Source organism: Taudactylus pleione, unplaced genomic scaffold (assembly GCF_031769625.1).
Source record: "Taudactylus pleione unplaced genomic scaffold, aTauple2 ptg000629l, whole genome shotgun sequence".
NCBI classification, from domain to species: domain Eukaryota; kingdom Metazoa; phylum Chordata; class Amphibia; order Anura; family Myobatrachidae; genus Taudactylus; species Taudactylus pleione.
In genome coordinates this window covers 3,358,890-3,373,134 of record NW_028285031.1, presented here as the reverse complement: position 1 = coordinate 3,373,134, position 14,245 = coordinate 3,358,890, and the positions used below count along the sequence as shown (strand labels likewise).

The 14,245-nt window shown below is 44.4% G+C and overlaps 1 protein-coding gene across 1 annotated transcript in view; it reads left to right on the top strand.

Annotated features, from left to right (window-relative positions):
• Positions 1 to 14,245, top strand: part of FLT4 (fms related receptor tyrosine kinase 4) — a 259,066-nt gene that overhangs the window by 107,594 nt on the left and 137,227 nt on the right. The window lies entirely within an intron of this gene.

Below are 14,245 nucleotides of genomic sequence, written 5' to 3'. Positions count from 1 at the left end.
CTGGCTTTGCTCCCAATGTGGACAACACCTTGGTTTACTCTCTTACCACGCCATACCTTGATTAATGCAACTCCCTGCATAGGGTCCTACCTTTCCATGGACTGTTTCTTATTATTATTATTATTATTATTATAATTATTAACCTTTATTTATATGGAGCCACATGTGGTCCGCAGTGCCGTACAGAGGGCATACAACAAGACAGTACATGGTAAAATAGTACAATACAGTAAACAAAAACATTACAAGTAGCACTACAACTCTCAGCACAGCAACTGATAACCAGGATGGGTAAAGGGTGCAAGGGGAGTATTCAGTGCAAGCTGAAACCAGTGCCCATTACCGTGGGCGGGCCTAACAGATTTAGAGTCACTGAAAGAGGTGCAAAGAGTGAATGGAGTCACAGAAGAGGTGCAGTTGTAGTTGGTGAGCAAGAGGAGAAGGTTAAGAGAAACGGGAGGGGAGAACGCCCTTCTATACAGAGCTAACGATGAAGCGGGAAGGGGGCAGGCAGATCGTTGATGCATGGGGTGAGCAAGAGAAAGGGGAACTGAGGGCAAGAAGAAAGAGTAGGAGAGATGGAAGATGATAAAGGGTAAGGTACATATATGGTGAAGTGGTTAAGCAGAGGACTGGTATGCTTTCAAGAACAGATGGATTTTAAATGACCACTTGAAACTATTCAGGCTAGGGGATAGCCTGGTAGAAAGAGGGAGATCATTCCAGTGATGCAGGTGGAATCTTTGATTCGATAGAGTGATGTGGTTACCAAAGCCGTGGAAAGGTGGCGGTCATTGGTCACCCGGAGAGATCAGGAGGGAGCATGTATGAAGTTGAGGTTGGAGATGTAAGGAGCAGTGGAGCTGGAGAGGGCCTTATATGTGAGGGTGAGGAGTTTAAGGAGGATACTGTAGAGAATCGGTATACAATCGGGAAGCCGGCTGCCTTAATACCGGCAGCCGGCTTCCCGACTGTCATATCCCGGCGAGGGTGAAATGCTGGGCGTCTATATCTAGACCCCTGTCATTTCCCCGACGCAGGGAGACAGGAGCCCGGTATCCCGATCGAAGGGATGCCGGGCGCCGCGAGCGGACAGCCGCGGGGGGGAGGGTTAGGTTTAGGGCACCAAGGGGGACTTAGGGTTAGGCACCCCCCCGGGAGGGTTAGGGTTAGGCTAGGGGGAGGGAGGGTTAGGGTTAGGCACTCCCGGTGGGGACTTAGGGTAAGGCACCCCCCCGGGGGACTTAGGTTTAGGCAGCGGGGAAAGGGGGGGTTAGGGTTAGGCACTTAGAGAGGGGATTAGGGTTAGGCACAGGAAGGGAGGTTAGGGTTAGGCACCCCTAAGGAGGGTTAGGGTTAGGGGGGTTAGGTTAGGTTAGTAGATACTTACCTTAGGACGATCGGGATTTCCAGCGCTGTTGGGCTTCCGCTGCCGGGAACTCTGCTGGTTTGTCGGGCTGCCGCTGCTGGGATTCGAACTACCGGCCATGTGGCAGCCGGGATATCATACCGATTCCTAGACAATCAGTCTTTTATCAAGCTTCTGGAACTCCAAGTCTATGAATCCCTGCCAACCAGAGACTGGCATGTAGTGTTGGTACTTGTAGTTCCAGATGAAGGTTCACTGGCCAATAGGAATGTTGCAACTAGGCTCATTAACCTCACTAGTTGCTGTTGTTTGATGCCTACTCTGCCAGTACTTGCAATGGCACCTTCCATCATTCAAGATAAACATAAAATGATAAAACATATTTTCTATCTGATATTATCTTTCTCTTGATTTTAGCCCACCACAGGATATTAATGGTTTTGCTACATGTCCTAAAGTAATATCAAAACTTGCACTGATAATATCTAATGAGATCTAAACAGCTATGTACAAGTTGGAAATAAGGTTGCATTTGACGCCTCTTCTAGCCCCAAGCCTTTGCTTTGTATGTGTCACCTACACAGAGTCATTCATGAGCACTATTTGACCCAGTTAAGTTTTCTTACAACTGAATAATGCTGTCATCCAGAGACCCTTATCTATAGGACTTCTCTCACAAGATGTCTGTCTTCTGTGACACTGCCAACCAGGCACCATCACTCTCCCTTCCAAGTACCCAACCTTTAGACGGTGGTTGAAACTGACCATTTCAGAAACTTCTCTTCATCTTCCTGCCCTCTGCATCATCCCATCAGCTCAGTATGGTCCTTTCTCTTCTCCTTTAGCCGAGCAACTGTTATCATTATCATTGTCAGCTTATATGGAAAGAAAATTCTTTAAAGGCTATTCGGTTGCTGTTCTTATTTTTGAAAGCAAATACCTTGAAAGTTAACATATTCCAAGGCTCACAGAGAAACAAAGCTATTTTTTTTTTTTTTTTTATTAAGCATAATAGATTTATTGATACATTTTCGCTACAACTTAGCACCTGGCTAACTTTTCTAAAATCCCCAATAGTGAATCTACTGGCAGGCTAATCATTGTAAACAATACACTACCTAAAGCTGGCCACACACTAGACCAACTTACATCCAACCATCCAACTAGTTGATTGGTTGGAATGAAAATCTGGTAAGGAATGAAAGCAAATGACAATCAGCACTTTGCTCCCAAATGCCGGAAAATGGACAAAAACTGTTGTTTGAACTAATTGTTTAGATCAAACATTTAATGAACTTGTCTGACGACCATTTTCATCTCTTTTCTGGCGTTTAGGAGCAAATTGCTGATCATCATTTACTCCCATACGTTACCAGATTTTCATTCCAGCCAATCAACTAGTTGGCTGGTTGGACAGATAATCTTTAGATGTGTGGCCAGCTGAAGGGTCTGATTCAGAGATGGACGGAATTGCAGAGGTGCACAAATGCGGCTATACGGTTCCATCCATGTAAAATGCAAATGCAGCAGGCGGTGTCTGTAGGAAACAGACACCACCTTGCTGCATCTGCGATCCCAGCGCTGACAGCGAGGTCGCACCCTGGCATCACCATCGCAAAGTCTCGATGGTTGCCCCTTTGGCCATGCTGCGGTAGCTGAAGGTTATCGCAGCATGACCGTGTCCTGTCAGCTTGCAAGGCCAGGAAATCTGCATCCACCAACGCAGACCCCTGCCTCATCCCACCTGGAAAATGGGGACAACAATACCCCCATTTCCGTAAACACTGCCCAGAAACGCCCCTGCTCCGCCTCCCAAACGCCACAGCCTGCCAGTCAGGCCGCGGCTTTGAGGCACTGCGAGCGGCCCTCTAACAATTGGAGATGTGTGCTAACCTGCGGGTTAGTGTACACAAATTATGTTGAAGCGCTTGTTTGAAAAAGAACAATAGATACTATAAAAGATATTTAATAAAACACAATAATCATGATACAAATGATTACAAAAATATGGTATTCAGTATTCTGAATTATATGTATCAACTCTTAATGCCAATACAAGATGTTTAACTCTCTGCGTAGTAGGACAGTGCACGGATAATTATAGGGATGTCCGAATCCTCATATACCGAGGATTATGCAATGCCTGACACAGCTGGTATGTGTGCACAGTGTATACAGACAGATTAATACTCACTGTCTTGATATCTGTGTCGGTATGGATATTGTCCAAATACAAAGGGCGTCCTGTTACACTTAAGTGAGCTGTAAACTAATATGTCCTCTGGGATGCATATATTAAATAGTTTGCCAAAGGTGAAAGTTATTGGCACTGTAGTCAGCCATATGAGTTATGGCACAATACCTGTTGAGAACACACACTCACCCCAGATAATCCTGTGTGGGGTGCAGCGCTTCACCGTCCAACAGCGGAAGCGCAGACTCTGTGTGTGTTGATAGAAGGCGCAGTCTGTCTCAGTCTCAATTGCCGGTTACCAGAGCAATGACTTTCAGATGTCTGTAAGGTGCAGCGCTCTACCACCTGTCAGCAGGAATGCCAGCCTCCGATGGCAGCTATTGGTATATTCCATCTCAGTTCACAATTCGGCGGCTGCCTGATGGTCTACGGTAGTCCGACTGCAGATCAAACACCTGTTCCCAGAGAGCTTGATGCCGGGCAGGTGCGCAGGTGGTGAACAGAGTTCCGTGGGCTCAATATAGAGACGGCAATCTCATGGACAATGATCAAATGTACAGTATATCCAGTGCACAAATGGTCCAACAGAGCTGGTATGATATTACTTGACGCGTTTCTCCGGGTTTGGGGGTCCCGGTTTCTCTCACGAGCCCCCTCCTCTCTTAATAAGCCTTTGTCTGTACTGTCCACATACAACACCACAAGCTGCCAGATGGGAGCCACATAACCATTTATATTGTATATTGTCACTATTATACAATCAACAAGCTTGTACATGTCGGTACACTATTTATAATAGTGTAACATGTTTATTGAATAAGTGAGACGGGATGTAGTCAGGATGCTGGCGGTCAAAATGCCGACCGCCAGAATCCCGACACTGAAAGCCTGGCATGGGACTAAAGATAGGCGTCTAAATACTGACACCTATCATTGGCCCCACACCAAAATCACGACGCCCGGCATATTAAACGTAGGTAAGCCGGGCGTCAGGAGCTGTTAGCCATAGGGAGGGTAGGGTTAGGTTTAGGCACCCCCGGGGGGGACTTAGGGTTAGGCACCCCCCGGGAGAGTTAGGTTTAGGCTAGGGGAAGGGGGGGTTAGGCACCACCGGGGGAGGTTAGGGTCAGGCAACCCCCCCGGGAGGGTTAGGTTTAGGGTGCGGGAAGGGGGGTTAGGGTTAGGCACCACGTTGGGGACATAGGGTTAGGCACCACCCCCCGAGTCTTAGGGTTAGGGGGGGAGAGGGGAGGGTTAAATATACTTGCCAGTCGGCATCGGGATTTTGATCTGTCGGGCTTCCAGGATCGGATTTGAATCGGCGGCTTTTAAGCCATATGTATTTCATACCCAACACAGTGAGACATATATAGGAGATACCTAGTTTTTCCAATGTTAAAGTTCAATCGTGGATTATTATTATTATTATTATTATTATTATTATTATTATTATTATTATTATTATTATTATACAAATGCATATTTCTTATTCATCTTACTTGACATGAGTGAAAAACTAATGAAATAACCAATGTTCCATACTGTGAGGACTGAAGTTAAGACTCTGCTGCTGGAAAAGATCTGGACGTGTTTGTATATATTACTAATCACTTTATTGTAACTACAATTGTTTCAGCACAAGAGAGTTTAGTATTTAGGGGTAAAAAATGAAGCTGAGGCTAAATGGATTCTTATGCTGATGGCTGGAAAAATGTTTATTATATTACAGCTGTATACCACAGTACACATGTACCATATAAACTTATATAAACAGCATCTCTCAGTATTGATTGGTAACATTTGTGACTCAAATATTTCCCATATTCCTTCAGATTATAAACTCACATTGTCAGAGACTAATTCTATTTATTTATGCAGTGCTGTATAATATGTATTCATTGGAAGAGAATGGGGATATGATAATGATTATAATAATAATATAAATACACTAGATGGTATGATTTGTGGTACATTATGCCATGCATAGTACTTGATCTATTATCGTATAAGTAGATATTTAACCTGTCTTTGCATTTATTAGATGTTTAGTACCATTAAGGGTGTGTCACATATAATATCTTTTTTGTTAGATCTGTCTAACAATCATCTTCTTGGCAACAATTACACTTTTTAACTCAAAATAATATAAACTGATCCAAACTGAGGCCAAATTCTACATCCCTCAATATAAGTATGCAGCTCGGGATATGATTTATTATATTAACTCTTCTCTGTATATATTCTTAAATAATACACTACACCATCAATATAAAAACATTTTAATGAGTGATAAAGTGGAGAGTGATAAAATATCAACCAATCAGCTCCTAACTGTAATTTTTTCAAAGCCTGTAAACTGACAGTTAGGAGCTGATTGGTTGGTACTTTATCTCTTTTCACTTTATCACTCGGCAAGTACATCTCCCCAATAGGCTGCTAGGAAGGAACCCTGGAATAAACTCTAGTAATGGTTATCCAGTACAATCCGAGTAGGCTTCTTAATCAGACACATGCGGAGTTGAACTCAGCAGAGTTAAATGCAATTAAATGGCATCTCCTCCTGCAGCTGGGGTGAGGCGGATCTGGGTTGTAACAGGGCGTACGCACATAGGTAAAGTTCACGGAGGACATGATGATAAAATTGCGTGTCATGCAGAGTTGCGCATACAGGTAATTATGCCTAAGTTCAGATGGCTGCTTTAGGATAGTGCTGGTGGAAGTGTGCAATGATATTGATGACGGCTATGAAACCAAGTATATGGTAGCGGCAGTCTGGTTGCAGAGATGCATACAACCAGGTGCGTATTTATAATGGGTGCAGGGTGTGCGGGGAACATGGGCTCCTGGGTGGGGTTGCCCGCACCGCACTCCTTGCACCCATATTATACTTACCTCTCCAGAGTCTCCGGAGTCAGCGCCAATGGCAGACCTGTAAAAATGTCAGAAAAATGGCCACCGCGACCATTCTCCCATCATTATGCGCATGCACAGTACCGGGAAAATGGCTGCCACAGCCATTTTCCTGGTGACCTGCGCATGCGCTATAGACTCTGGGCACACTCTAGTGCCCAGTCTATCAGTGCGGCGCTGGCCGCACTGCCCTCAGTGCGCTGCTGGCCGCTAGACTGAAAGGAGGGGGCCCTGTTGCATGTCGTCGGATGGATATGAGAAGGAGGCAGCAGTGATGCTTGGCCAGGGGTGTAACTAGACCTGGGGGGCCCCATAGCAAAATCTTCTCAAGCCCCCCTAGGTCCAACGCGCCCCCCATGACTTACCTCTGCTCCGTGGTCGCGTCCTCCATCAGCAGTGTGCTGCGCGGGGCAGGCACATGTGCTTTCCCAGTCAGCTCCACCTGTCCTCATTGACTGATGCTGGGAGGAGCCGTGCTGAGCCTGCTGGGACATTCCCGGATCATGGCCACGCCTCCTCCCAGTATCAGTCAGTGAGGAGAGATGGAGGCGGGGCCGACTGGGAGGGCCTTGCGCAGCGCAGCACACTGGCACTGATGTTGAAGGAGGACGCGCTGGCCTGACACCATAGGTGCAGAGGGAGGACCGGGCCCAAAGGCGATCCGGGACCCTTAGCAGCCGCACACCCTGCACCTACGGTAGTTACGCCAGTGTGCTCGGCTATGCTTTGGAAGGCATTAGCATACTTTAGTAACTGTGATCCGTAAGAGAATGCAGTAGCGATTGCATTGCCATCCGTCTCTGAATCAGGCCTCTAATTGTGCTTTGTAAGGCGCTGCAGAACACTGGTGGCGCCAGATAAATAAATGATAATAATAATAATGTTTATATAAAATAGAACAAAACAAGCTAGTAAAATCCTATAAATTTACTGGTTACATTTCTAAAAATCTACTTTCCCCCTTCATTTATGCAATACGGTCAGTCTGGGTCACACAAGAAAACTATAAATAAAACAAAGGTGATATAAATTTTTAAAGTAACAATAAAGTAACCTGCTGTACTTGTGTATTGCAGAAAGAAATTGAGATGTAAAGCTTTAGCCCCTTCATAAACATGAACTTCAGGTCCTGTGATCCTTCTCCGATAGACCCTTGCCTTACTCACTAACTTTTTGATCCTAGCCCCAGGACTTAATATTCCAGAGGAAAAAAAAAAATACTTCACTAATCACTTATGGCTGTTCAAGATCTAAGGTGGAGGGCACTGTTTTTCCAGCTCTGTAATGAATCGAATTTGAAAACGTTCCCAGTTTTCTTTGGAATTATAACGCTGGATAGACTAAGTATTGAAAAGTAGATTTTTCTGAACTCATGAAGTTAGAGAATTAAAGACTGACCTCTGTGCCTGTTAACTGCTTCATATCCAAAACACAGCAAAAAATATATTGTGGTCCAAAGAGCAAGAATCTGAGAAATGTTCTTAAGTGACATATTCAGAAATACATGAAGTTTTTCAAATATTTACAATAAGTAAGAAGTTGGAACTTAGGGCCTGATTCAGAGCCAGATGCTATTTGCGCTCGCTCATTCAGAAAAAGGGTCCGGATATTTAAATAGAGCGCTCGCTCTTTGCGGTCTGTTGACGCCTCTATGTCTGAACGAGCGAACGAAACATGCTCGCTATTTTGTAAAAAACGCCCCCTGCCTGCTCGCATCCTACGTCATCTCCGCTATTTATTAGATTAATCGAGTACATCGAAGGGCGTATGAACTGTTCGCAGTGCTTGTGATTGGATTTTCCTACCGCAATCATGCAAGCAGTTCAGGCTAAAAGAGAACCAAGTGACGTGGCCGATGACGCTGCTTTGTTAATTATGCACACCCTTAAAACGCCCGTTTTGACCGTTTGGCACGCCTGCGTTCGGATCGCCACTGCCCGTTTTCAAGCACCTTCCCCTGTTACCACCCACAAACGCCTCATTCTGTCACTCAAATTAGCAGGCACTCGCTATTTTGCGAGCACACAATTTCCGACCGCAATGACTGGTTCACGCATCCGTATTACAACCCATACGCATGCGCAGTTGTGCGAACATCGCTCAGAGTGAACGAGCGGCCGCTTACGAGCGGCTCTGAATCAGGCCCTTGATCTTTCGTCCCTCTAATGCTGCCCATCCACTAGAAGACAGGCAAAAGACTGCACGACTATAGACATTGTAATCATGCAGTCGTTTGTCTGTCTGTATATTATGTGATGTGCCTACACTGAATGAGCAGTCCTTTGTCTGTATATTATGTGATGTGCCTACGCTGAATGAGCAGTCCTTTGTCTGTATATTATGTGATGTGCCTACACTGAATGAGCAGTCCTTTGTCTGTATATTATGTGATGTGCCTATGCTGAACGAGCAGTAGTTTGTCTGTATATTATGTCATGTGCCTATACTGAACGAGCAGTCCTTTGTCTGTTTATTATGTGATGTGCCTACACTGAACGAGCAGTCCTTTGTCTGTATATTATGTGATGTGCCTACACTGAACGAGCAGTCGTTTGTCTGTATATTATGTGATGTGCCTACACTGAACGAGCAGTCCTTTGTCTGTATATTATGTGATGTGCCTACACTGAACGAGCAGTCCTTTGTCTGTATATTATGTGATGTGCCTACACTGAACGAGCAGTCGTTTGTCTGTATATTATGTGATGTGCCTACACTGAAAGAGCAGTCCTTTGTCTGTATATTATGTGATGTGCCTACACTGAAAGAGCAGTCGTTTGTCTGTATATTATGTGATGTGCCTACACTGAACGAGCAGTCCTTTGTCTGTATATTATGTGATGTGCCTACACTGAACGAGCAGTCCTTTGTCTGTATATTATGTGATGTGCCTACACTGAACGAGCAGTCCTTTGTCTGTATATTATGTGATGTGCCTACACTGAACGAGCAGTCGTTTGTCTGTATATTATGTGATGTGCCTACACTGAACGAGCAGTCGTTTGTCTGTATATTATGTGATGTGCCTACACTGAATGAGCAGTCCTTTGTCTGTATATTATGTGATGTGCCTACACTGAACGAGCAGTCCTTTGTCTGTATATTATGTGATGTGCCTACACTGAACGAGCAGTCGTTTGTCTGTATATTATGTGATGTGCCTACACTGAATGAGCAGTCCTTTGTCTGTATATTATGTGATGTGCCTATAATGAACGAGCAGTCGTTTGTCTGTATATTATGTAATGTGCCTACACTGAACGAGCAGTCGTTTGTCTGTATATTATGTGATGTGCCTACACTGAATGAGAAGTCCTTTGTCTGTATATTATGTGATGTGCCTACACTGAACGAGCAGTCGTTTGTCTGTATATTATGTGATGTGCCTACACTGAACGAGCAGTCCTTTGTCTGTATATTATGTGATGTGCCTACACTGAACGAGCAGTCCTTTGTCTGTATATTATGTGATGTGCCTACACTGAACGAGCAGTCGTTTGTCTGTATATTATGTGATGTGCCTACACTGAATGAGCAGTCGTTTGTCTGTATATTATGTGATGTGCCTACACTGAACGAGCAGTCGTTTGTCTGTATATTATGTGATGTGCCTACACTGAATGAGCAGTCCTTTGTCTGTATATTATGTGATGTGCCTACACTGAATGAGCAGTCCTTTGTCTGTATATTATGTGATGTGCCTACACTGAACGAGCAGTCGTTTGTCTGTCTGTATATTATGTGATGTGCCTACACTGAACGAGCAGTCGTTTGTCTGTATATTATGTGATGTGCCTACACTGAATGAGCAGTCCTTTGTCTGTATATTATGTGATGTGCCTACACTGAACGAGCAGTCCTTTGTCTGTATATTATGTGATGTGCCTACACTGAACGAGCAGTCCTTTGTCTGTATATTATGTGATGTGCCTACACTGAACGAGCAGTCCTTTGTCTGTATATTATGTGATGTGCCTACACTGAACGAGCAGTCCTTTGTCTGTATATTATGTGATGTGCCTACACTGAACGAGAAGTCCTTTGTCTGTATATTATGTGATGTGCCTACACTGAATGAGCAGTCCTTTGTCTGTATATTATGTGATGTGCCTACACTGAATGAGCAGTCCTTTGTCTGTATATTATGTGATGTGCCTACACTGAACGAGCAGTCGTTTGTCTGTATATTATGTGATGTGCCTACACTGAATGAGCAGTCGTTTGTCTGTATATTATGTGATGTGCCTACACTGAACGAGCAGTCCTTTGTCTGTATATTATGTGATGTGCCTACACTGAATGAGCAGTCCTTTGTCTGTATATTATGTGATGTGCCTACACTGAACGAGCAGTCGTTTTTCTGTATATTATGTGATCTGCCTACACTGAATGAGCAGTCCTTTGTCTGTATATTATGTGATGTGCCTACACTGAACGAGCAGTCCTTTGTCTGTATATTATGTGATGTGCCTACACTGAATGAGCAGTCCTTTGATGTGCCTACACTGAACGAGCAGTCGTTTGTCTGTATATTATGTAATGTGCCTACACTGAATGAGCAGTCCTTTGTCTGTATATTATGTAATGTGCCTACACTGAATGAGCAGTCCTTTGATGTGCCTACACTGAACGAGCAGTCGTTTGTCTGTATATTATGTGATGTGCCTACACTGAACGAGCAGTCGTTTGTCTGTATATTATGTGATGTGCCTACACTGAATGAGCAGTCCTTTGTCTGTATATTATGTGATGTGCCTACACTGAATGAGCAGTCCTTTGTCTGTATATTATGTGATGTGCCTACACTGAATGAGCAGTCCTTTGTCTGTATATTATGTGATGTGCCTACACTGAACGAGCAGTCGTTTGTCTGTATATTATGTGATGTGCCTACACTGAACGAGCAGTCCTTTGTCTGTATATTATGTGATGTGCCTACACTGAATGAGCAGTCCTTTGTCTGTATATTATGTGATGTGCCTACACTGAACGAGCAGTCGTTTGTCTGTATATTATGTGATGTGCCTACACTGAATGAGCAGTCCTTTGTCTGTATATTATGTGATGTGCCTACACTGAATGAGCAGTCTGTCTGTATATTATGTGATGTGCCTACACTGAACGAGCAGTCCTTTGTCTGTATATTATGTGATGTGCCTACACTGAATGAGCAGTCGTTTGTCTGTATATTATGTGATGTGCCTACACTGAACGAGCAGTCCTTTGTCTGTATATTATGTGATGTGCCTACACTGAATGAGCAGTCCTTTGTCTGTATATTATGTAATGTGCCTACACTGAATGAGCAGTCCTTTGTCTGTATATTATGTGATGTGCCTACACTGAATGAGCAGTCGTTTGTCTGTATATTATGTGATGTGCCTACACTGCATGAGCAGTCCTTTGTATATTATGTGATGTGCCTACACTGAATGAGCAGTCCTTTGTCTGTATATTATGTGATGTGCCTACACTGAATGAGCAGTCGTTCAGTGTAGGAACATCAATCATCTGCTAACATGCTGTCGTCAGGTTGACCAGCATGTTTGCACAATGATAGATGGTCTAAAACGGCCAGCGGGAGCGCGCATCACTGGTCATTTTAGACATTTTAGTGTACGATCTTCAAACGATTAATGAACGATTAACGTCGTTATCGTTCAATCGCTCAATTTAATCGCCTAGTGGATGGGCACCTTAAAGCTGCATGCACACGTAAAGATTATCTGTCCAACCATCCAACTGGTTGATTGGTTGGAATGAAAATCTGGTAAGGTATGAAAGTAAATGACAATCAGCAATTTGTTCCCAAACGCCAGAAAATGGACAAAAACTGTTGTTTGAACAAATTGTTTAGATCAAACATGTAACAAACTTGTCTGACGACCATTTTCATCTGTTTTCTGGCATTTAGGAGCAAATTACTGATCACCAGTTACTCCCATACGTTACCAGATTTTCATTCCAACCAATCAGCTAGTTGGCTGGTTGGACAGAAAATCTTTACGTGTGTACCCAGCTTTAGGGCCAGATTCATCAGAATTCTTATGGAGGTGCAAGCAGAATCATCCCACTACAATGGGCGGAAATATGCATTGACGGCAGATTGCATTCAAATGAATCTGCCACTTTAATGTTTTAACTTTAGTTGTGTCAGTACCTGAAGTAGGTGTGAGCTGTATACTGTATATACAAAGGGGCAGATTTAGTTCTCAATTGATGTGCCCCCAAACATCACATGATATTTAGCTGCGCATATACTGTATTTGCCTATTACAGGCATATTATCGCAAGTTTACCAGCGCACCTTTACGTCCTAGAAGGGCATAGCCCGGCCATTAAACAAAATTGAGGGGTTTATGTACCAAGCAGTGAAAGGTGAGAAGTGAACCAATGGAGAAGTTGCCCATAGCAACCAATCAGCTCCTACCTATTATTTTATAGAGTGTACTTGGTAAATGCTACTTCAAAGCTGATTGGTTGCTATGGGCAACTTCTCCACTGGTCCACTTCAACACGCTTTTCACTGCTGGATACATAAATCCCTACATCTGCTCTATAAAGAATAGAACATTGTAAACTGACCATCTTTAAAAGGGCCTGATTCAGCACGGATTGCTACTGCGATCGCAGCCACGATTGCGCATGCAGGGAAGCTGCGAAAATATGCTAATGTCTGCTACCGCTCAGCCAGCATTGCTGCTTTCTCACTTCCGTAATACCTCGCAGTCCTGCGTATACATCGGTGATATTCACGCAGTGACTACTCAGGCTGCGTATGCCGTCGCAGTGGTTGATTTATGCACACCCGTGCAACGGCGTTCAAACTGACAGGCACACCTGCATTTCTCTGACTACTCCCCCCGTCGCTGACTCTCCAATGGCTTTCCTTCTGCATGCGTGATCGCAGTGCCATATCAATGGTATCCTGCGAATGCGCACTAAGGTGCATACCAGGGGTGGATTGGGATGGAAAACCAGCCCGGGAAACTTCTGGATGCAGCCCCAATTGAGGCGGGATCTGACAAGGGGGCGGGGTCTGTTGAGGGGGGAGAAACCCCCTCACGGCCTGATTCTGAGTTGGACGCAGTTGCAACCTTCTTTGCGTCTTTTACTGCAGTTGTGTAGTGACTTTATTCTAGTGCAGCTAAAAAGCCCTTCCCTGGTGTACATCCGTGTATCCAAAAGTGCCAGGACTGAGATGCCCATTTTCAGTGTCTGCAGATGCTGCAACAATGATTTGTGCGTCTTTAGACGCCACCATCGGTCGCACCATTGAATCTTGCATATCCCTATGCTAGGTGCAGATCATGCGAGCATGGCCTCCAATGTGAGCAATTCAGCATCTCTGTACATAATCACTTTAAGCAACATACCCGTGTCACTCCAATAACACGCAGTGTCACTCCAATAACACGCCCATACAATGATTCATCTACGTCTGACCAGCTAACCCCATGTAACCCAGGAATACTCTTCCTTGTGCATGCATCTGAATCTGTGCTGCAACTCTGTATGAACACCATCAGGATGTATGCACAGTGCAACTCAGACACATGCGCAGACGAAAAACATTGCACATGAAAAAAACACACACACAATGTCCCTCACAGGAAAAAAATAAAGCACAGTGGCCCCCACAGAAAAAAAACAAAGACATTGGCCATTGCTGTGCATTCTTGCCACTCACTGACGATATAGGAGTTTCTGTAATAACGATGCTCTATGCATGGTCGGTGTTATACGCATCAGCTCAAGGGAATGGGCCGTGC